Source organism: Leopardus geoffroyi, chromosome B1, assembly GCF_018350155.1.
Source record: "Leopardus geoffroyi isolate Oge1 chromosome B1, O.geoffroyi_Oge1_pat1.0, whole genome shotgun sequence".
Classification (NCBI taxonomy): Eukaryota; Metazoa; Chordata; class Mammalia; order Carnivora; family Felidae; genus Leopardus; species Leopardus geoffroyi.
The window spans coordinates 13,063,539-13,087,944 of record NC_059327.1 but is presented as its reverse complement, the minus strand read 5'-3'; the positions used below and the strand labels follow the sequence as shown (position 1 = coordinate 13,087,944).

Genomic DNA, 24,406 nt, shown 5'->3' with positions numbered 1-24,406 from the left:
CACTAAAATGCTTTATGCATTTCTCATAAATTAAATTAATTTCAGTCCTGTCTTATCACTCTCTGCATAACATACCTTCCAAAGTGCAGTCCAAGCATATTAGCTGCCCTAAGGTACCACTGTAGCACAGAAGCCAAATGCTGCACACAATAGGGATGCTAGAACTTCCTGGGGGAAGAAAGACCTCTCTTTGGAAACGCCCCTGTTAGCAGAAAGACACCTCACTTCCTCACAATGATAGTGGCTCCACAAGTCTCATCGTGCACTATTCGTTGAGCTTAACTGAACTTAAGATGAAAGAATCCACTCTCATAAAAGAATATCTTTTTTTGTTTGTTTTTCTGGATAAAGCAGGGACCACAAATTCACGTCACCCTACTATTCAGACTGAAGGCAGCTAGTCTCTACTGAGCTGTTATTTCTTTCTAAATTGTGGCAATCTGAAGAGGAATTATCACAAGATTCTGTAAGTGTAACTAATAATCGAAGAGATGACAGAATGACTAAAATATATTGATTATGCGCTTCACAGAAGTGACCTTGTAAAGTACCTCCTAAATGACCATTTTAAATAATCAGAGTGTTTGTTTTTAAGTCTCTATATAAATTTGAGAATTATAAAACTGTAATTTGGTGTTCAGTCCCATATAAACAAATAGAGTTGTTAATAGATTTTCTTTCCTCTGACAATATGAAGAACCATATACAATATCTGGAATTTCTTCGATTAATTTTTAAACAATAGTGATGTTCACATTCTTGGATCTAAAATGCAAATACTGAAAAGTGAAGTTAATTTTCCCTTGTACTTACCCCATCAACTTGCAATGACCAAATCTGCCCTTTACAGGTCGTTTTTTCTGTCAAACACACTGCTACACACAGAAAATGCTCAAAGGACTGTCACTCTTTATAAAAGATATTCATATTCTCTCCTCTTCCTCTTCTTCACTTCTCCCGCCCCCCCTCGTTCTCTCCGTATCTCCTTTTGGTTTTAAGGCAGAGACCCACTACACCCAGTTATAAAATAGCTGCTTATTATTAAGTAATATAACCCCGCCCCAGGGCAAACCAAGTCACATCATCCCCACTCCTCCCCAGCTTCTGGAATTGAAGTAAAAAGTATTCTCCAATTCTGGAAAATACTTTATCAACACACAGCATCTCACAATGACTTTCACATAATTGAACATGAAACTACAGGTGTGAATATATGCACTTGTTTTTCCCAAGACACTTCATTTTCAAAAGGGACAATCTCTTTTCTGTATGTTCCAGGGTAAGCCAGAGATGACGACAGATGTGGGGGAAATGATTTTTAGAACTGCCATATCTCTATAAGGGATCATCAACTCCTTACGTTACAGGAAAGAATATAACCGTAGTTTGGTAATGTGATACACTATACTCCACGTATGCTCCTGAAACATTCAAGCCATCTATTACCTCCTTCAAGTCTTGGAACTCAGTTAAGACTGCCACCTATCACAAACTTGTTTACAAAGTCAGTGCTACCCCAGTGCTAGCTTTTCTAAGACTGCAAGAGTAGCAACAGGCCAGTAAAGTCTCCTTTTTATTATCACTTCATCATCATCATCACCATGATTATATGATATGGTTTCAATCATACACTCATATGACTTGTGAGTACATTCTATGATATTGACATTAATTTGCTCGGTGACTGATTCAAAGTAGAAAGAAGGTTTCAGTAGATGACCATCTTTTATAGGAATTCTACATAGCTGTTCTAACAAACTACGGTTACCTGAGTTATTTAATCAAAACCATAAAAAGAAATCACCATTGTTTCCAATGAAGGATTCCTTGTATAGTTTTGGCGTTTGAAACATCTATATATCTTAGAGCATGGTTCTGCATTTTGAAGGTTTATATTCCAATGGGTGGCTAAAATGATGCTTTGAAAATGGCATTTTAAGTACACTGTTTTAGCATTTCAAACTCTTTTATGTGAATGTTTTTAACCAGAAAAACACTAATTCCATGTAAATAATCTACCATTACAGTGAAAAAAATTAAAATATAATAAACATATTTCCCACCAAGTCTTTTTTTTTTTTCCTGAAGGCAGAAAGCAATGCCACTGTGGGAACGTTATATTCCCTATAAAGCAGTCATGATGTCTTTATTTAAAAAATCCTATAGACTATGGCTATATTAGAATACTCATCTATATTAATCTCACATTCTATGCTTTTAATATTTTATTTTATTGAGACTGCAAGCGTATATCGCAGTAAACAATGTAATATGGACCAAAGTCCAAGAGAATCTTAACGTGGCCTTTCAAAAGAGAAGAAAAAGCTGATGAGGTTAAGACCAGACACAAGTAAGATACAAATGAAAATATTACAGTAGGGACCATAATATCCACCGAGTTTCCAGGTTTCCAAAGAGGATAAAGAACTACCTCCACATGCATTATCTTTCGTGTCAGGGTAATACCCACCACCTTATGAAATAATGTTACAACACACGTGCAAGATGTACATCTAGAATTCTAAGAATTCCTCGAAAAACTCAACTGGAACACTGATACAAACCAAAAAGGAAATAACCTCGTTGTAAAAGGTTTACCATTTGTAATTCCTGAAGACCGCAAAGCCCTTTGATGAACAAGAAAATACACCTGAGGCATACTGTATCTAGGGGGAAAAAGGCTATCTTAGTCAAATACGTAATAATGAATTGTTTCCTCATGCTTTATATAATTCTTAGAGAAAGTTCAAGTTATGTCCCCAAAAGGATGTTTTAATTATAAGAAGCAATATTTTAAAACTCATACAAGCCATCACACTTATTTGGAAACAAATGACTTTTCAAGATGTAGAAGTATTACTATCAATCACCAACAAGTTAATTCCACATAATAAGGCAGGTTTGGATGCAAACTGACCCGCCATGGAATGCTGTATCTGAAATTGATTACAACAGCACTCAAAATGAATGCAGCCCTCTAAACCACTTCTTTGCTCAGAAACATTAATCTCAATTAGAAGGAGAGCTTCATAATGGTAATGCTTGGTATAAAAAAGTATGAAATAAATCAGTTTTTATAAGACACAATAATTAATCAGTTTTGAAACTTATATTTTTTTTTTTTTAGCACAAAATGTCCATCAGGATTCTTAAAACAGCTGCTATCTCTAAAATAAGGGTTTTGAATGTGGTCTGAAAGCAGCTTACATGACATAATTTTAAAGACTTAGTTATTAAAACTTTTAAGTGGCATTCCATTATTATGCTATCTTTTCAGTACACTTCTTAATTTTGAATGGGTGTTAAACTCTTCTCCAGACTACCATCCCACTTTATAACACAAATGTGAACACTGGCTTTAGCTGAAAATTCAAAGGGATGTCTAATTGGATGTGGATCAAAGTTTGATAGCAAATTACTGTATCCTTTGCTGATATTTTCAATCGAAGTAAAGGAAGTGTGTTCTGAAAGTCAAAATAGACATTTGACTATCAAATAAAACACTGCATAGATAAGCAGTGTGTCACTGAACGTGCCTAACAGGTTTCTATAGCACATCTTAAGGAAAAGGGCAGACAATTCATTAAAACTGCTGAAAACACTGATTCACGCAAGTATAATACCTCGATGACATTCCTCAGCCACCCAGAAATAAAAAAAAAAATTTTAAGGGATAAATAAAGCTTCATAGAAAGAAGGTAATGTATTTACCACAAGGATCAATACTGATAAACAAATAAAGCTGTCTTTACGGTGCTTTTATATTAAACTAGGGCTATCTTCAGGACTTACTTCCCAGTACGATTGTAGGCAGGGCAGACTTGAGCATTTCCAAACACGCTTTCACAGCTGTTCCAAAAACATCATTCTTTGTACATCACGCTCAAAGTTGATCAAGTATTTCTGATAGGTCATCCTACTCCCAACGATAGCCATACGCTTTTGCCTGGTTTCTTAGTTGCTTGACTCTTTACAAAGAAAATAATTTTAACTCTTGGCTTTCAGAAGCAAAGCTAAGAACGAGTAGCCTGAACTTGCTAACTGGATTATTATTGTTCAGCTAGGTTTTCCTTCCGAATAAATTTAAAACTTTTCGCTCTATTTAGGTGCTTTCTTCTATTCACAGATAAGCATCCTTATCTTCTTTGTCTTCCCCCTAATAAAGCAGGTTCTCTTTTCTATCCAAAAGACTCATGACACGCCTACAAGATCATAGTAAGAAAAGCCTCTATAATTTACCTAAAACATTTCTTTCTAGAAAATAAACCCAGCCGTGCAAAGTGGTTCAATTTGCGGGGGGGGGGGGGGGGGGGGGGGGACAGTCAGAATTCTTCTATCATTTTATCTGCTTTATTTTACGTAATTAAGAAATCTTCATTAGGGTGGATATTCCCTGTCTATGAGTTGCTGACATTAATGCTATTGGCACAGGATACTAATAAATTCTTCAAATATATGAACCCTGGGATTGTGATTAGTATATATAAATACATTTCATAAAAATTGGGTAGTATATGTAAAAATATACCTGTCTTACTTAAAGGAATTACTTTACCTCATAATACATATTCTTTTTTAAATTGTCTACAAGAAAATATATGTACCATGAGCAAAAAACAGTACCTTTGAGTAAAGAGGAATAGTCAAATTCAAATAAGAAAAAAGGCAAATTGTTAGGGAAAATGCAACAGGAAGAGACGTACAGTAGAATCCTAAAATACAAAATAACTAAACTCATTATAAACTCCTCTCTTTGAAGAATTTAGGAGTAATTTGTGAATGCCATGACATTTTAAAGTGAGATTAGCAAGTCTTATTACTGAACTAACCTCTCACTCTTGGAGCAAGAATTAAATATTTGCTCTGCATTTAGAATCACAAATCGAAAGTTTCACGGCTCTTGCAAGAATTTCCTGTGTTAAGAAACAAAAGCTAGAAGTTTTAGGTAATTAAGAACGTATTCAGGAGTACACAAAGTAAGGTTGTGGGTGTATTTGTAAATTTTTTGTTTCAACTGAAATATTAAAATCTAGAATGAATTCTAATTATGCAGTTGCTCTTAATTCTAAACTCTGTTCCTGATATACTAGACAGACCACAGATACTTTTCCAGGTAGGCAACTGGGTGGAGAAGGGTACGCAGCGTAGTTTAAACAAATTCACTAAAGGAATCAAAGCCCAAGTTGTGTTCTATTGCAATACTACCTTTTGGGGGTACTCTTCCAAGCTTTCCAAAGATGCCAGTCCTACCTTGTTTTTTGTTTTCCTTTTGACAACAGAAAGGAAAGGTAATGCGTGAACGTATTTCTATTTCTACTGAGAAGACCACCCAGTGGATTCTGCCAGAGCCTACAAATGTTTGACAAATACATTGTCAGAAGATAAGTTAAGAGCACGATGAAGGGACAGTGCTGTTCTCCGGAATCCCAGCTGTCTGGGGCCCTGGAAAAAGTGCCTGGACAGCTCTCACCCTTTCACCTCCACTGCACTTACCCAAAAGTACCCGGAAACTTTTCTCTAGCTTTAAATTGCAAGGGCTACAGAAAACAAATGTACCTGCTGTATGATGAGGTAGAATTACCTGTGACCCTTTCTCCTCGATAAGCATTAGTAGCAGGTTACCGTCACAACTATTTTAAAGGTGAGACAGTAAGAATGGAATCCAAAGTGCATTAATAAGGTGTTCTGCAGAGATCAGACACAACCCACCTCAATCTAAAATATCTGACGCTCCTTCTAACTGGTTGCAAAACACGATACAGCCTGCGATCGAGTTGCACATCCGTAAGCCTGCAGTTTTTTAAATGCCCAGTTCAGGCTATTTGTTTGTTTCCAGCCCCATCCAGAGTTTCCGGATGAAGTTTCAGTCGAGAGCTAGCACTCCCCACGCCACCCCAGCCCCTCGTTTCCGTCCTTCTTTCCTTCCCAACTTGGCTCCCCGGTAGTTGGAGAAGCCTCCTTTCCACTTCCCCGGAAACTGGTGACATTTCAGGGCTTGCCGCTCGCTGGAGGCCCCCCCCCCCCCCACCAAGGATCTTCTCAGATACCTTCTCAGAGGACGCGCCACAGAACTGGGGATCACCCCGACCAGAGCAAGACTCCCTGCCCCCACGGAGCGCCCAGCCTCTGGGCTGCCTTTCTCGGGGAGCCCGCGAGCCCGGGGCTTCCCGGACCCGGAGCGCCGTGCCCAGCTCCTCCGGCGACACGCACCGGCGAAGTTCCCACCTGAGCAGGCAGCCGGAGGTGTCAGACGCGAGGGAGGGGCGGGGACGGGGAGCCCCGGCGCGGGGAGGCCAGACCCGGGGGCGACCGCGCGCGGAGGAGATGCTCCCGGGCCACCCGGGCTGGCCAACCTGCTGCCGCCTCCCAGAGCCGCGCGGGGAAACGCGCCGCGCTCCGCGCCGGCTGCCGCCCGCCCGCCCGCCCTCCCGCTCCCGGCGCCGCGGCCCGGGCACTAGGACCCCAGAAAGGAAGGAGGGCGCGCCGGCGGCGGCGCCGCACTTACCGCGCTCGGCTCGCCCGCGCCGCCGGCTCGCTACCCGGCCGCAGCCGCCGCGTCCACCCGAGCAGCGCGCACACACAGCACTTGGCCAAATTCAAAGGAGCCGGGCGCGGGGGAGGGGGCCCCGCCGAGGGAGCGGAGCGTGGGAGCTGCGGGAGGGGGGCCGGGAGGGGGAGAGGACAGCAAGTGTTACAACTTCCTTCCCTGCCCACCGCCCGGCCGCGGCGGGCGAGGGACGCGGCGAGGGGAGGGCAGCGCGCGCCGGAGCGCCAATGAGTTCACTTTCTTTTCCTCCCCCGCGCTCTCCCCCTCTCCCTTCCCGCCGGCCCCCTGGCAGCCTCCGGCTCGGCCGGAGAAGCCGGGCCGGAGTTTTCGGTTTTCGGCGGGGGGAGCCGGAGGACGGCTGGCGGCGAGGGAGGAGGAAGAGGGAGCGGGAAAGGTGAGGAGGCGAGCGGGGCGCGGTGCCAGGGAGCGGCATCCAGGACCTTAATTGTGCGACGGGGGGACGCGCCGGGCCGAGTGTGCCCGAGACCAGGCGCGTACACGTGTCCGTGTGTGTGCGTGTGTGTGTGTGTATGTGTGTGTGCGCGCGCGGGTGTGTGTGCCAGAGGAGGCGAGCCTACCATGCGCTTCCCCCGGTGCAGATCGCGGGAGAGCCCAATCACGGGGCGAGCTGGACCGGGCTGTGATCATTTATAATCCTGGACTCCTCCGCTCCGCCACTTGTCAAGATGACAGGTACTTTATTTCTTCTTCTTCTTAATTCAAAAAAAAAAAAAAAAAAGAGAGAGATTCCCCGTTTACTGCCTTTTTCTGTCAAATGGGATTTGCCGGACTGAACCACGTTCGCCGCCCCTCCCTTCTCCCCTCCTCCAGGCCGCGTCGGGTACGGGAAAGCTCCGAGGCTCCCATGCTGTGACCAATCAGTGCCTCTACTACTCTTGCCGTGATTTAGGGGTCATCCATGAATAACACTTCACGCTGATGAATGGCTCTTGCAGGCTTTCGGCTCTGATGAGGGGTCTGCCCGCCGCTGATTGCAAACACTAATGAACTCCCAGCGCCGTTTGAAATTCACACGCACCTACAAAGTGCGGGGGTACGTGCGTGCGGGGGTCGGGGGGGGGCGGAGGGGTCTGTCCTTTTCTTCTCCCGGCCGCGCGCGCGCGCGCGCGCGCGCGCGCGCGGGGAGCGGGGTCGGGGAGGGGGGAAGGGGCGGGTAATTGCTTTGGACCGAAGTGGAAACACTTCTGTGTGTAATCAAACCTCTAACCTTCTTAGAAAACTACTTTTCTTGATCTTTCATAGGGTGGGCATTTCAGGTCAGCTGAGTCACCCGAGGAGGTAGGAGTGCAAGACACTGCCGGGAAGATGGATTCCGAGGCAGAAGGGTGTAATTAAGGATTTCCACTCCCGGTAGGCGGCCCGTCCTTTACAAGAGGATCTGAAAATGACCTGCGCCTTCCCCTCCAGAGTGTCCTCTCGTCCCAGACTGAAAAGCGCAAATGACCTTCGCACGCGGGAAGGGGTTATACACGAGCCCCAACTCGGCACCGGCGGCGGAGAACAAGTGTCCGCCCTGTGGCTCAAGCACCAAGACCGCCCCAACAAGCGCGCGCTGGCCGGTGGGGACGGATTCTGGAGTCCTCCCAAGGCTCCACGCCCCGCATTCTCCGACGCCGCCCCCCTCCCCAGTTCTCCCCTGCTTCCACTCTGTGTGATGTGGGAGGAAAATAAAAGTTTACTGCTCTCCAGGAGACACTGTCACTTTGTACTCCCTTAAGTTCCCTGCAACACCCTGGCTCCCGGCTCCCCAGCCCCAGTCTCCCGGGTGTAAAGGAAGCCCACCGAGGCGGACCTAAGTCCCCGCTGTTCCGGAGTTTCGAAACACCCAATCCTCGACTTTCCAAGAGCTGCTTTCTGGCTCTCCGTCCTTCTGGAACCTGTTCCGCACCCGCCTGCAGCCGGGCTGGGGCGCGCGCGCTTGGGGAGGATGAGCGTGCCTGGCTCCTCTGGGGGCATCCTACCACTCCTCCAGAGTGTAGCTGAGAATTAGTGTCCCAGGCCTCAATGGGCTGCTGGCAAACCTGACCCAGGAAGCCTGGCAGAGGAACCTTGTGAGCTCCGAGCCTTCTCATTCCATCTTGCACTTTCAACTTCAGAGCAGAGGATTGCAACGACCTGCACCTAACCAGACTCGCGCTTGAAGGAAATACACGTACATTTGTAACTACGTGCAGACCCAGAAACAGAGTAAGCACTCTGAAAACAAGAGTAATGCCCCCCCCCCGCCCCCGAGGAAAGCCTGAGGCTTCATGATAGAGTTTCTCCAAAGTTTTGGGTAGAACTGACAAGGAGAATCCCTGAACTTGAATTAGTGTGCCCAGTGCTTCTGAGTTCCCGAAGTTGCTAAATGACCAAACGCACCTGAAAGTAACGTAATGCGTGATCAGCACGGCCCCACTCCCGGGGCGCACAAGCACCTCCGCGCCGCAGGGATCTAGAGTCAGCCTAGAGTGGATCAGTCTCTTTCCTGCCTTGTGTGTTTCACACTTGAAAAAAACAAGGCGGGGGGGGGGGGGGGGATGGGAATGAATGATTATTACCCTCTCATTGTAGCCATTCTCCTTTTCTTAAGAAAACTTTCGAATCGTGAAGATCTGCCCCAGATAACTACTTAAAGTTTGCATCCCTGATGTGACAGTAAGGAGACTGGTAAGGTGTTTCATAATTCCCATTTGTGGCCCAGTTCCCACAAAAACATTTTAAGTGTTCGAAACTTTCCAAAGTGTCCATGTAACACTCCCCCTAGCTCTTTTGTACTTTACTCTCCAGGAACACACACTATCCAGGAACACACACACACACACACACACACAGGGAAGTAAGACACCTCAGAAAGAGGCCAGAACAAAACTAAATTGCTGGTAGGAGGTGAGGTCGGGGAGCGGCGTGTTCCTTCTTTTCAGCTCTTTTCTCTTTTCAGCCCTTATTATAGCTAAAGCTGGTAATGAGCATAGGAAACAATAGAACTCATAAAATTTAGAAATGGTAATAAATCTTGAAGCTTGTCTCTAGCCCAGCTCCCTGTTACACGATATTCAAAGTTTTTCAGTATGTGACGCCGAGCATTCCCACTAATTGCCCACGATACAGACAAAATACTCCAGAATTCATTCACACAGCCCCGTGCACTCTATGCTAAGCATCACTGGTGGACAAAACGCGCAGGCTTCCTCCGCGACCGTTGCGTGTGTGAGACGAAGCCCGAAATCCAGGCAGTTCATGTGTGTTAAGTTTGAGGCTTCGCGGGCTTTTCTGCCCCCCTCACTAACAAAGAAGTTCCATCATCGGAGGTCGTTGGGAAAAGCTGATGTTGCACACTGCCCAACTGTACCGCTCGCTTTCTCCTCCAAATGCATCCTTGGAAAGCGGAGAGGCAGCTTGCTACGTGACCATCAGGCTTTTTGCCTCGCTGAGCTGCTGTCATGGGAGGGCGGGGGTGGTGGGTAGATCACGCAGTGCCCTCGGCTGCAATAAAAAAAAACCCCGAGCGGGAGAAGAAATGCAAGACGTGGCTGTCTGTTTTGCAAGCCTCTGGCCGCTCACAGCAAACTCTGCCGGGCGCGGCTGGTGACTTTGCCGCCTTAACGCGGCCGGTCGTGTACGGGATAATGGGGCCCGAGCCGCCGGCATCGCCCTCCCGTGGGGTCCCCTTGTCACAAGGATACGCAGCTCACCGAAAGAAAAACAAAAAACAAAACAAAAAAAAAGGTTGAGGAGCTCCCTTTGCAGCCCCCACCCCCCACCCCTGGAAAAGCCTGCCTGCGGGCCCTTGCATACCTCTCCAGTATGCTGGCCAGGAAGAGAAAGGGCCCATCCCCTTTGGATCTGCTGCGCCACAACTCCCCACCTCAGTTGAGGGTCACCCACTTGAAGGCGGTACTTATCCATTTTATCAGCGTCACGTGGGCCTTCCCTGGAGCCTGATGTTTTGGGGGGCTGGGGGCCGTCAGTTTTTTCCCTCCGGTTCCTAAGGGTCCAGCCTGGAGCTGCAGAGGCTGGGGGCAGCTGTCCCTCGCCCTCCCGTGGGGCCACTTCCTCTTCTGACATGCGGGGCTTTCAGGCGTGCAGAGGGGGGGAGCACCGGGTCAGGCAGGTGTGACGTTCTCCGCGGAGCCTCTTGGGCAACCGCTCACTTCATAGCCACTCTTGGCAATTACTACATCTGCTCCAGCGAACTGAGGCTAGATGGCCTGACCGTGGGCTCAAATCGGACTGGACTTCTCCCACCCGAGGGGCTCAAGGCACTGATAAGGAAGGGAGGCAAGGGCTGAGGGAGCCATAGTTTAGACACTTAGACCTTCCTGCTGACCCTTTGAAAAGATCAGGAAAGCCAGTAATCTATATACTTCCAAAGGAGGTTGTGCCTCAGCTGAGAACAATACGTGATGAGCTTAAAACCCAGGCTGAAAGCTGGCTGTCAGGAGGAAAGCAGGAGTCCTGGGCACTGGGAGCAGGGTGGTTAAACAAATCACTTTGCACGATGAAAACAATGAATCTGGGACAATTCACAGCACTAGAACTTAACTTGCACGCAGAAGTCTCTCAAGTAGTTCCAGAGTTATTATCGGGTGTTTGTTGTTTCTTCCCCTGCGAAAACAAGTAACTTATTGCCCTGGGCCGTTCCACTGAGGGAAACCATAAAACACACATTCCGATTTGATCACTGATCGAGTCACAAAATTAAACGACTGTTGGTGGCAGAAAATACACTTTCAGTACCTGAATTGGAGCCAGATAGGCCTCTCCCGATGTGCATGTACCCAGGGAACTGGTGATGGGACAAACCGCCCTTTAAACGGGACCATCCTTTACCAGCACATCAGTGCGTGTCCCACTGCATGAACGGGGCCCACGCGTGGCTCCCACCTTTGGTGACGAGGCAGTTGTGGAGTCCGACCCAACTGCTGACATGGCCTTGCTTCAGTCACATACAAAACCCCGTTCCTTGATGGATTCTGAACACAGAAGCATCTTTTCACACATGGCACCTGTAATCTTGGCTTAATCCCACATTCGTGTCTAAAACGTGCCACAGTATTCCACACTGCGAGATAAAACCTTTATAATTAATCGTTGCCATGGAGTGCCCTTTAAAATCTGTCATGTCTTCTATGAGCAGCTTTTTAGTAAGCAGTATGTATGCTATATTTAAGATATCCAGTATATGCCAAATATAGTGTATTTAAGGTGGGTACTAGCTGCTGGGAAGGCTTAGAAATTCATGACACAGGACAATTTTGTTAATAATCTGATGTCGTTTAGGTATTTTGGGATCCACTCTATAAGTGAACTTGTAAACCTAGATTAGAAACCTAGGCATCAAGTGACCATATTCAATATCAAATCCAGTAAACATCTCATTTCCCAGAAGTGTTCCACTCTCTCCTTCCTTGGCTGACTCCTGAGTCTCGGATGTCCCGTACTCTCAGTCTCCGGGACCCCTACTTATGAAAGTACCTATAAGTGACACTTCCCTTCCTTGGAAGAGCCTCCACCATATTTTCTGCGTATAAGAAACAATGGCACTGTTTTATTATATGGGCCTTTTCCAATACCCCTTTAAAACCACAGGGTGGGTGAGGGGCACCTGGGTGGCTCAGTCAGTTAAGCATCCGACTTCTGCTCAGGTCATGAGCTCATGGGTTCGTGGGTTTGAGTCCCACATTGGGCTCTGTGCTGACAGTTCAGAGCCTGGAGCCTGCTTTGGAGTCTGTGTCTCTCTCTCCCTGCCCCTCCCCCACTCACACTCTCTCTCTCTCTCTCTCTCTCTCTCAAAAATAAATAAACATCAAAAAAAATTAAAACCACAGGGTCCAGCATAAAGGGCTGCCATACAGAAGGTGCTTGATAAATCATCATTGAATGAATGAATGAGTGAATGTATGAATAACATATTTTCATCATCTTCATTCTGACTTTTTTAAAGGATATGCCATAAATAAAATTGTCTTCAAAAATATACTTATTAAGTATGCTTTTCTACTTTTCTGCCCATCCATTTTTTAATGACATAGTTAAACAATTCTAGTTATGATATCAAGCCACATCAATTCACTTCTGATCTTGGTTGACTTTTTTCAGACACACAGTTTGAAGTAAAAGCAAAAATAATGGGGAAAAGCAAACGGATCTTATTTTGTTTTCCTCTTTTTCAGTAACATGTAGCAGTTCCTTGAAATTTGGAAAAGTTGGTAGTAAGCACCTATTAAATGCAGACACTCTATTTTCTGTTATGTGTGATGATGCCATGACACTCTTATTGTTCAAGAAATTTCCTTTGGACTTTTAGTGGTAAGAAACATAGAGCCCGAGATGACTGTTTTTCATTTCTTCAAGACAAGGGTTCAGCTGGTATTGGGGAAACAATCTCTGTTTGTTCCTGTCTGCTCAGGAGGACTGTTTCTAATTGATCTGGCATGGAATTTAGTGGGAGATGTGTATGTAGCAACCAAAGTGCAGAGTCCGTATGCTTTGTAAAGGGATAACCATATGGGCCTTATTTGAAACATTTGAGGATTTTCGACATTAACCTGGGTTAAATTGAGCTATAAATTCGACTCAAATGTATACATCCTGACAAATTCATCATCACTTTGGATACATCCAATCCCTGCTCCCCTCAGATTAATAAAGATGATGACCGCTTATCACAAATGCGGAGGTTCGATGTGATAAAGTACCATAATGTTGTACTTTGCACTGTTTAAATGCAAATTGCCCATATTAGGCAGACATTCCTACTGTTATCACTTCCAGTAGAATGGAAATGCTTAAAAATGATCTCTGGGTGAAGAAAAAGATATACAGTCAAACCTATTTCCTCTTACACTATTTTCAAGTACACTTCGCTATCATCATGAAGATTTAATTAAGCAAGCGCTGCTGTGCTAAAAAGCAAAGCGGCTGGAAGTTACCACTTACGGAAACATATTCAGGACTTCTACAAAATACTTTGTTTGCTATTCTTCATGTAGGCATCTGAACAGTCACTGGAGGTTAAAAACACAACAGAATTCTAGAGCTTCCCTCTCCTATTTTTGAATACCAAATTTCGAGCTTACACTCTGTTACAGATAATAGTACTAAGTTCTGGATGTTGATGGTCCTTCCCTCGCAGCTTTAAATTGCCTTGAAAAAGATACAGTTTCTTTAATTAAAAAAGCTGCACAGAACTAATCCCTCTAGCTGAAAAAAGAAAAGTTTTAAGCAATCTCTTTCTGCTCTGAGAGAGAAAGGCAGACAATACCATAACAGATCAGAAACATAGGCTATAGCGTGCAGCCAGGAGCACAGCAGGGAACTGAATACTGCTCCGACTGTGTCATTTTTTAATCCCCCAACCCAGTTTTCCCCGTCTGACCTCATGCTGAGATGAAGTTATCACAGAAGACAGCTTTACTCTCACCAATGAATCCACCCCTGGATCTGTATTATCCTTAGCAGATCAAAACACCGCTTTCATCAAATAGCATTATCTGCATAGAACGCATGCAATTGCCCGATAATTTCACCCAAACTATGCTATTCATTTAAAGGACAAGAAGAGAAATGTAATTCATTCCTTTTGGGGGGTGGCAGAGGAGAGTGAGACCCGGGGAGCGGCAGGGGCTGGAGGAGCTCACTTACCCCCTTCACTCATGGGAACTTTCTGTTTTTAACACAAAATCCCAAGAAGGGGTCCATTTAAAAGTCCCCGGATCCTGCGCTTTAAGATTAATTGTTGGAGCGATCTGGTGCAGTTTGAGTGACAAAAGTGTAAGTTGGGTAGAAAACTGGCAGTGAGAAATGACAAAGCTTGCTGATGTCATTAGCAATGCTTCCCTGAACCCCAATAAAAACATCATATCCAGTAAAATTGGAGAAGCATAAGAATTAGCTGAACAATTGGATGAAGTTTAACACAATGTTGTGTGTGTGTGTGGTGGGGCGGGGGGGGGGGGGTTCTTACTGGAAGATCTTTCTATGCATCATGCAAAGTCCGGATCCTTACATTGGGAAGACAAAGACGTATTCTGCAGTTTTGAGTCGATATTTTGAAGAATAATATGTTGAGACTCTTAGGAGTAAAGACTAGCTTTTTTTTTTTTTTTTTTTTTTTTTGGTTTAGAAAATACTTAGCCTCCTTCAGATTCTCTTTCCTATTTTTACGTTTAAACAGTGTTCTCATTTGCATTGTAGACTGTATAAAATGTCATAATGGGCTTCTCTTTAATGGATCCTCACTCTTTATTGAATGACATCACTTGTTTTGCTCAAGGTGTCATGACTGGTTGGAGCAATCATACAAAACCATTTATGTCAAGTAAATGGAATTGCTAAGAAGTACGAAAACTCTGCCGTGGGTGTGGGTGACCTATTAGGTGCATGTTAATATCGTCGAAAGATGCACCATAATTTTAATGATTTAGCTTGAAAATGTAAATCATCTGCTCGGTCCTATCTGAATTTACTCTGTAAATTGACCCTGTAAGAAATCCAGCTTAATCCCTACCTTCCATCACCCAGACAACATCCACACACAAAAATGTGTAAGACAAACAATCAGAACTGCTTGAAAAAAGAACGATATTAACATGCTTCCAATCGGGGGCTACGAATACTTCTGGGAGTCCATGAGACAGGTGAAGGGGCAAGAATTTTCCCTTGAAAGAAAGACACAGGCACGGCAAGAAATTAATCATGGCACTATTATTTGTCATCATTGGCATTTTAATTACATGTACGTATTCTCTACAGCATTTAAGTATAATTAATAAATAGGTATTTTTTTCCATACCGACTTCCTGAAACTATATCTCAATACCAAAGCGCTCCGAGGCTAAAAGTCTATGAGGATCTATGGTCTGCTCGGTAGTAAGGTTCAAATTCCTGTTTCCAAAATATAGCTTCATGACATACAAATTATCTTAAATGTAATGTGATTAAGCATTAAACTATGGCATTTCCTTGAATTTAATGACAGTACTATTTTCATGTCAAACTTGATTACAAGAACCAGCTTTCAGAGGGAACTGTTTAAAATCCCAAATCATTAACAGATCATTTAGGGTTCAGGCGAACAAAACTTCTTGTCTGTGAAATATCAACTAAACACATGTAAGCAGAGAGGTGAGTTTCACATTTTGCCTACACGAGCATGCGTGTGTGTGTATGTGTGTGTGTGTGTGACTGATTGTAGAAGTCATATTTCTGTCTAAAAATGCCAGGAAAGAAAAGCTGTTTCCATCATCGACGATGCGACTCTCAACACACACATTGATGACGCAGTTCATGTTCAGACACTATTTTCTCAAAATAACAGGGTGTCTGTCATGGACCACTTGAAATGGTCCCAGTTGAAATGGAGATAGTGGGACACATGAGTTCCTTAAGACGTCAGGAAATTTAAATGCACAATGGATTTTGATATTTTGTCTCTACCTTTGTTTTCACTCCAACTCTGTCTGATTCAAAACTGATTTTCCTAAGAGGCTAAAATTGGATCATTCACAAATCCAGATTTTACAAGTAAATTAGATCAAACTCACATGAGTTTGTATTTGGAAGGCTAAGCGATCATCTCCATGGACTTGGAAATGTTTATCTGTTTATCTGTTTGTTTTAAAGATGACATGTGAAATACACTACTCAGAGTTTGAGCTTCCTAAATTGGGCAGGCAAAGGTATTTTTAGCACCATTTTAGGTTTTTCTTGGCTGAAACTTCAGTGTACGTGGCTTACACTACATCACAACAGCAAACCCTGATTTGATAAAGCCCTAAGAGAGGAGAACTGTAGATGAAGGCCATGAAATGGTGACAGGACTCAGACTGGGATAAGCAAGTTCTGGCAGGACATTATGATCTGAGTTTTCATCTCCCTGAGGAAGATGTAGCTCTGGGTTTTCTTTGGTTTAGGGAGAATGTGAGAAGCCAGGCTTCTCTCATGCAGACTGGGAGAGGAGTGCCGGCTGGGCAGAGGGACCATCCAAATTTCTCCCTCTGTTTACCTAACAATTTTTTTCCTAGCCCTCGCCTCCAAATCCACCACTTTTAATCCATAAAATCTATGAAAGGCCAGGATGTACCTTCCCCTCTTTTATCCTTGGGTAAGATATCTAGGAGAAAACAGAAAAAAAAAAAAAAGTAGGCCATGAGAAGATTATAAGCTAAGAGTCTATAAAGAGGGAGGAAATTGGCAGGGAGAGAATCTGAGTTAGGGGAGAAGAAGGGAGAACCAGCTTAAACTGAAGATAAACTACAAGGATGCCGGAAGGAAGAGAGAGTGTGTGTGAGATTTGTAGGTTAGAGTCCTGGTTTAACGGAGTTCTGCGTTCACCTTTGGTCTATTTATACTGATGAGCGAGTACTGGCAACTTGCCTCAAGAGTTTAGAGTGTTACTTAGAGGCAACATTTAAATCAGGCCTAGGAAAGAGTAATATTTATTTTCTTTTTAAAAAAATTTTTAGTGTTTATTTATTTATTTATTTATTTAAAAAAATTTTTTTTTCAACGTTTATTTATTTTTGGGACAGAGAGAGACAGAGCATGAACGGGGGAGGGGCAGAGAGAGAGGGAGACACAGAATCGGAAACAGGCTCCAGGCTCTGAGCCATCAGCCCAGAGCCCGACGCGGGGCTCGAACTCACGGACCGCGAGATCGTGACCTGGCTGAAGTCGGACGCTTAACCGACTGCGCCACCCAGGCGCCCCAGTGTTTATTTATTTTTGAGGGGGTGGGGAAGGCAGAGAGAGAGGGAGACACAGAATCCAAAGCAGGCTCCAGGCTCTGAGCTGTCAGCACAGAGCCCAATGTGGGGCTTGAACTCATGGACTGCAAGATCATGACCTGAGCTGAAGTCGGATACTCAACCAACTGAGCCACCCAGATGCCCCAGTAATATTTATTTTCAAACTCCCTAGAAACTCACCTTTATCATATTTTGAAGAATATTTTGATAATAAAGAGGTTCTACAGTAAAATGTGAATATTATCTTGATAATAAGCAGGTGACAAAATCTATGGTAATCCTAGATCAACATTGTTCTAATTATGACCTTTAGACCACCTGTATCAGAATCACCTGGGGGTTCTTAATAAAATATACATTCCTGGGTCCTACCTCAGCTCTACGGAATCAGAATCTCCAAGGATGCAACCAAAAAATTAGCATTTTTAACAAGCCTTCCAGAGTATTCCTATTCACCAGGAAGCTTGAGAAGTATTGCCCTGGGCTAAATATTTTGCCTGAAGCAAACAGATATTTCAGTTTTTATCATAAGCCTATTGAAGAGAGGCTGTTGCACATAAATGTAGTAGAATTATATTCAAAAGTGACACATTCCCATTTAAGGAAGAAACCAAAATTCGCAAAATTAAGGGAGTGAGAATATCTGCATGAAGAAATTCCAGCTGAAAATTCAGTGACACTTCAAAATTAGATCTTGAATCATTCTTTCTAACAGTAGTAAAATCAATAAGTTGCAAATTCAAATAGAATTTTCAATTCTCTTCTGTAGTTGGATTATTGGGTACAATTTTTTGCTGACTACATTGTTCAATAGCATATGTATGAGTGCAGAAATATAGATTTTGAGTGAAACTTTAAGTATGTATTAGTTCCATTTATTACCAGAAATTAAAGAATTCTTTGTGTGATATGGTATAAGAACTGATTCAACATGTGTAACTTGTAACAGAAATATATATATACACACACATATATATATATACACATACATATATACATATATATATATACATGTATATATACATGTACACACACACATACATACGTATGTGTGTTTGTTTGTTTATTTATTTATTTATTAAGAGTTAGTAGAACAACATCACCAAGATGATGGCACAGGTCATTCCTGACTTCACTCTCCCTCACAAGAATAACTGACAACACTGAGTGAATTCACTGAGTGAATTCTAGAACATGGAGGCAGAGGGGTGAGGCTAAGTCCATCTAATAAGCTCAACCAGAGAATCTAGGAAACCACAGAGCCCATTGTTCAGCCTCATTTGGGCCGGAAACCCAGAAGAGCTATCCAACTGTTCTCAGCCAGTAGCACATTCCCATACCCTTCCTTCTCAGAGCTCACACAGTTCCTTGCCCCCAAGCAGACCATAATAGCAGGCCCCACCTGCCCACGGGTATTACTAGCAGACACACCTAGAATCTAAAACTAAGCTGACTGCTTTGTCTCTGTCAAAGCAAAGAGTCTGGAAGAGGAGCCCCATTATGCAAATGTGCAGGTAACCAATGTAAGGAATCAAAGATCATGAAAACTCAGGCACATATGACACCACCAAAGGAAGCCAGTAAGACTCCAATAATTAACCCTAAAGAAATGGAGACCAATGTATGTCAGACAAAGAACTCAGAATAATCATCTCAAGGAAATTCAGTGAATGATAAGGAAACACAGAGAGACAACTAAACGATATTAGGAAAACAATGCATGAACAAAATGAGAAGTTCAACAAGGAAAGAGCAACCATCTGAAACACACACACACACACACACACACACACAAAGAAATCCTAAAATTGAAAAATATATTAACTGAACTGAAGAATTCAACAGAGAGTTTCAAAGGTAGACTCGACCATGCAGAAGAAAGAATCAGTGACCTGGAGGACAGGACATTAGAAATTACCCAGGCAGAGGAGCAAAATTAGAAAAAAATGAAAAAGATTGAAGAAAGCTTATGGATCATGGGACACAACGGAGAGGTACAATATTCACATAATGGGAATTCCAGAAGAAGAAGAAGAAAAAGGGATAGAAAGTATATTTAAAGCAATAATGGCTGAGATGTTTTTCAACCTAGGGAGAGAAATTGACATCCAGACCCATGAAGCTCAAAAGACCCCAAATAGTTTGAACACAAATAGGGCTACACTGAGACATATTATACTTAAATTGTCAAAGCTCAAAGACAAAGAAAGAATGTTAAGAGCAGCAAGAAAAAAGAAAATTTATGTACCGGGAGACCCCATAAATCTTCCGGTGGATTTCTAAACAGAAACTTTTCAGTCTAGGAGAGAATGGGATGAAATATTCAAAATATTGAAATAAATTAAAAGTCAGCCAAGAATTGTATACCTGACAAAGCTGTGCTTCAGAAACAAAGAAGGGATGAAGACTTTCCAGAACAAACAAAAGCTGAGGAAGTTCATTATCACCAGATGTGCCTTACAGGAAATGCTAAAGAAACTTCTTTGAGTGGAAGTATGAGAATGCTTTAATTAACATCATAAAACCACAAAAAGGTAGCATAAATCTCCCAGGTATTGATAAATATATAGTCATAATAGATTGTGCAACATGGTAATTAATGGTGGTGCGTAAATCACTTAGTATACTAGTTTAAAAGTTAAAAAAGAATGCAATACAATAATTATGACAATAATCTGTTATTAGTTATACAATAATAAAAAAAATAACATGTGAACTGTAACACAAATAACCTAAAATGTGAAGAAGAGAAGAAGTAAAAGTGTGACTATTGACGTGAAGTTGTTATCAGTCAAAGTAGGATGTTACAAGTTCAAGATTTTTATGTAGGCCTCATGGTAACCACAAGGGAAAATCATATAGTTGTTATACAAAAAGACACAATAAAGAAGTCAAAGCATACTGGCAATAAAATATCAAAACACACAAAAAAGACAGCAGGATAATAAGGAACAATGAATCTACACCACAACCAGAAAACAATGAACAAAATCGCAATAGTAAGTCTTTACCTATCAATCAGTACTTTGACCATAAATGGATTACACTTTACAATTAGGAGACACAGAATGGATAAAAAGCAAAACAAAACAAAGAAACACCAAAGGAACAAGATATGCTATCCACAAGATACTTTAGCCTTAAAGACACATAGAGTGAAGATGTGGAAAAAAGACACTTCAAGCAAATGGCAACAAACAACACCAAAAAAAGTGGTGTTAGCCATACTTTTATCAGACAAAAACAGACAAAATACACTTTAAAAGTGGGAAAGACAGACAAAGAAGGTCATTATACAATGATAAATGATATCAAGAAGATATAAGAATTATAAATATTTATGTGCCCAACATTGGAGGAAGGTGTCAAAGGTACAGACTTCCAGAGAGTAAGACAAATAAGGACAAGAGATGGAAACACACACAATGGCCACGGCTAACGGTGCTGTATGATATATGGGAATCATAACAGTTCTCATCACGAGGGGAAAAAAAAAAATTTCCTTTTTCCTTTTTTTTTCTTTATGGTATCTACATTAGAAGATGAATGTTACTAAACATATTGTGGTAATCCTTTTATAATATATGCACATAAAATCAAGCCATGCTATATACCTTACAGTCACACAGTGATACACAGTGGGTATTTCTCCGCAAAACTGGGGGGAAAGAATATAAGAGCTTCATTTGGAAGCTATGCATTTAAAAGCCAGCATCCCATACTCTTTCTAGGATAGTTTTCAGAAGTGTGGCTCACATTAAAGGCCCTTAAGTTTTAAAGAATATCATTATTTCTACCCGGCCAGCATCTCTGAAGGAGGTGACTTTTAACAAAGTGCATTAATATACAAAGGATATGATCTTGTTTTCCCTTACATTACAAATTTAAAGTCCTTATTACAAATAGTGGGGAGGGGTGCCTGGGTGGCTCAGTCCGTTAAGCGTCCCACTTCAGCTCAGGTCACGATCTCGCTGTTTGTGGGTTCGAGCCCCACGTCAGGCTCTGTGCTGACAGCTCAGAGCCTCGAGCCTGTTTCAGATTCTGTGTCTCCCCATCTCTCTCCCCCTCCTATGCTCATGCTGTGTCGCTCTCTGTCTCTCAATAATAAATAGAAGTTAAAATTAAAAAAAAAACAAATAGTGGGGAAAACATTAAAAATAAGTCTTTTTTTATTGTCTTTACTCTAATTATCACTAGCATACCTGGTCCTCTCTTCCTTTGCCTCCTGACTCACTGAGCCTGCACGCATTCAGACAATGGGGTCAGCGTGTAACTTCCATTATCTCACATAATCTACAGAGCAACTTCAAAACTAGTTACTAGTATTTCTCTCATTTTAGAGATGAGTGAGTTGAATAGTAAGCAATTTGTCCAATGTAAACAGAAGAGCCAGGATTAATGAGCCTGATCCCAGACCCCAAAGACTTAACAATGACACCTGTTTCCTCTTTATCAGAAAGAGAAATAGAATCAGTTCTGATTATAAGTTAGTTTACCTTTTGTACATAAACATAAAATCATATACGAAAAGAAATACAAACTTGAGCTTAAGAAAAGACAATTACCTCTTTAAAAAAAACTGAACATGACACGAATGAGAATTCCATATAGGTAACCTCTTTTTTGTTGCTTGAATCTGTTTTTGAGAAAAGTTAGTTATTTTACAATGTGAAAAAAAAATTGAACTTGACAAATCTTTAGGTCTGTACAGATTTGAAATAAAATTGCCCCAAATAGAACCGATTTCACACATCCTTTGTCTATCTCTCTAAACAAAATTACCGTACCCATCAGCACATATTTTTAAATGATGGCTTGAGGCTAAAGTTGCAAAAGATTTCAGTTCTAGAATGATGGTTCTCTCTTTAATCATCTATGCAGGGTAGAGTGAAATCACTGTTTTAAGGACTGGGTATAGTTTGGGGATGATAAATATTTGTGACTCTGATAAGACATTTTCAGGAAGGCTGTCGCTGTTCCAACGGCCTTTAGCGTGCAGAAGTTCGTAATCCTCTTTAAAGGACAGGAAAGTTAAGCAGAGTGAATTGTAAGCTTGCTGCTCCTTGAAATTACAAATCATTGAAAAACTGTCCATGAGAACACCTTAGGGAGTAAATGTGGATAATAGTGGTTCATATGTGGTTGCAAAACAATAATGAACCTGTCTAATCAATTGTTCTGAATAGCAATAGATCATCACGGTGCAAAGAAAAATACACATCCTTATTGACCCCTTGTGCATTCTGTTAGTTTCCATTCTTGTGACTTTGAATGGTCTCCTTTTATATTTAACCATGCAGTAACAGATTAACCCTAAAATTATTACCCATAGCTCTTCCTAAAGGCAGGATTTCATGTAAATAACTGAAACTCGAGTAGAAAATGAGCGTGGTATCTTTGCTCCTTTATGGATACAATGTCTTATGATGGGAGAGTTATGTTAGAAAGGACTTAGTAAAACAACTCACATACAAATTGGAAGAAGTGTGTCATGGCCTGATCTCACTTCATTGATTTTGACGATCTTCATAAGGGATGTGCATTAGTACCGAATAACATATTTTGCAGTAATCTGCAATGACCGATAAATTATTATATTGGTTGTACTGGGCACATTAGTTTTACACGTATGGATATGCCATATGTTAAGAATTAAATTGTAGAAAGTAATTCCTTTGTCTGCTCCTCAATCCACCACCACCTTTAGATTTTATACGTATGTCAACACATGCATGAAATAGAGAGTTAGTGAAAGGCTTAGACCAGTTTACGAAGATGACCATGGCCAAAAATCCACTGTCAAATAACAGTTTCAAGGGTTTATTACTAATATCTTTAACTTACTAAGCAGTCATTCTTCCACTCAACTCACGTAGTAAAACCCGAAATAAAGCATTTTAGTTATAGGGTTAATGTGATTATTGGTATGATGTGACGCTATGGTCTCTCAGCTTTGTCTTAAACATTTATTTACTACCTCTGCACAGACCTAAAGACACAAAACAAAGCACGGAAGATTGATAAACTGGTTCTCTCCTCTTGTGATGATATATTATGTTGAGCCCTCCGTGCTAGTTCAACAACTACTTCTTTTAATTAGTGATGAAAATGTGCCACCTGAGTGAGTTTAGTGTCGTGAACTAGGGATGTTCGCTTCTCAAAAAGTGGCCTACATAGCATTTGATATGAAGCCTTAATTTATTACACTATTACTCAAACACCTGGTATGACATTTTGGTGACAGTTAACGCCGTATGGCTGAGTACTAATCAGTTATAAAAAGAAGTACGATCTGTATGTATGTGACTTTGATTCATTTAATCTTACTAGTATTGATCTTCTGTGGGCTATCTTTTTTGATATCAAATTTTGGTGAGAATAAATACCACTACAGGAATTTTTTTCATGTTCATTTTAGAAAGTGTTTTGCAGTTGAGTAGTTGAGTTCAGTTAAATTTTTATATAGAAGTGCCATCATTTCTTTAATTTTGGTAACTAAAATGTCCTCAAATATAACAATCTGGATTTTGATTAAATTGCATATTATTTTTGTAAATATGATTTCTCAGACCACTGTTTCTGTAGTATATTTAAGAAAAAATTTTCTTTGCTTAAACTTAGAAAAACACAATCTGATTGGAGTGGTGAACTATTCTGATTATGGCTTTATTTCCTTGCAATATTATAGCTAGATTAGAAACTTTACCACAGGACCAAGAGTAGCTAATTCAATAAAAAGTTGAATATTTGCAGATACCTGCAAATATACACATATATCCATTAGTGTGTATCTATCTGTGTGTATAGATAGATAGATAAATGTGTTTATATTTATACCTATATTTCTAGCACAATTTTATAGCAAACCTTTGTTCTTAAATAAACGAAGCTAGCCCAGTCTCTTGCACATAATCTCTTAAGGAAGATGCTTTAAAAATGCTACAATTGAGAATTTACCTTCTTTTTCTTTAGTATTTTCTTAATACATGTTTGCATCTATAAAAGAATCAGCACAAAATAGAAATTTTCAATCTGGTTTCTTTATAGATTTCAATCGTGAAAAGAATTTTCTCAGCAAATATAAAGTATAACACCAACATTTATGTGC

General features: G+C 41.8%; 1 protein-coding gene and 1 long non-coding RNA gene across 16 annotated transcripts in view; one reads left to right on the top strand and one right to left on the bottom strand.

The window, feature by feature from the left end:
* TENM3 (teneurin transmembrane protein 3) overlaps positions 1-24,406 on the bottom strand; it is a 1,282,904-nt gene that overhangs the window by 614,592 nt on the left and 643,906 nt on the right. For 2 of the 14 annotated variants that reach the window (XM_045452384.1, XM_045452436.1), the window contains exon 1: positions 6,506-6,739. The exons of 9 other annotated variants lie outside the window; for them this stretch is intronic. The gene's annotated coding sequence lies outside the window, so the exon portion shown is untranslated. Of the gene's footprint in view, positions 1-6,505; positions 6,751-7,125; positions 7,216-24,406 lie in introns of those variants that run through there. 3 more of the 14 variants (XM_045452385.1, XM_045452458.1, XM_045452451.1) reach the window with 3 other exon arrangements.
* Positions 5,945-8,259, top strand: LOC123584897. Of its 2 annotated transcripts, none has more exons than XR_006705735.1 (4): positions 5,945-6,243; positions 7,147-7,240; positions 7,379-7,601; positions 7,811-8,259. It is a non-coding gene; the product is annotated as an uncharacterized LOC123584897 (long non-coding RNA). The 2 variants fall into 2 exon arrangements; XR_006705734.1 differs by lacking the exon at positions 5,945-6,243 and adding an exon at positions 6,808-6,941.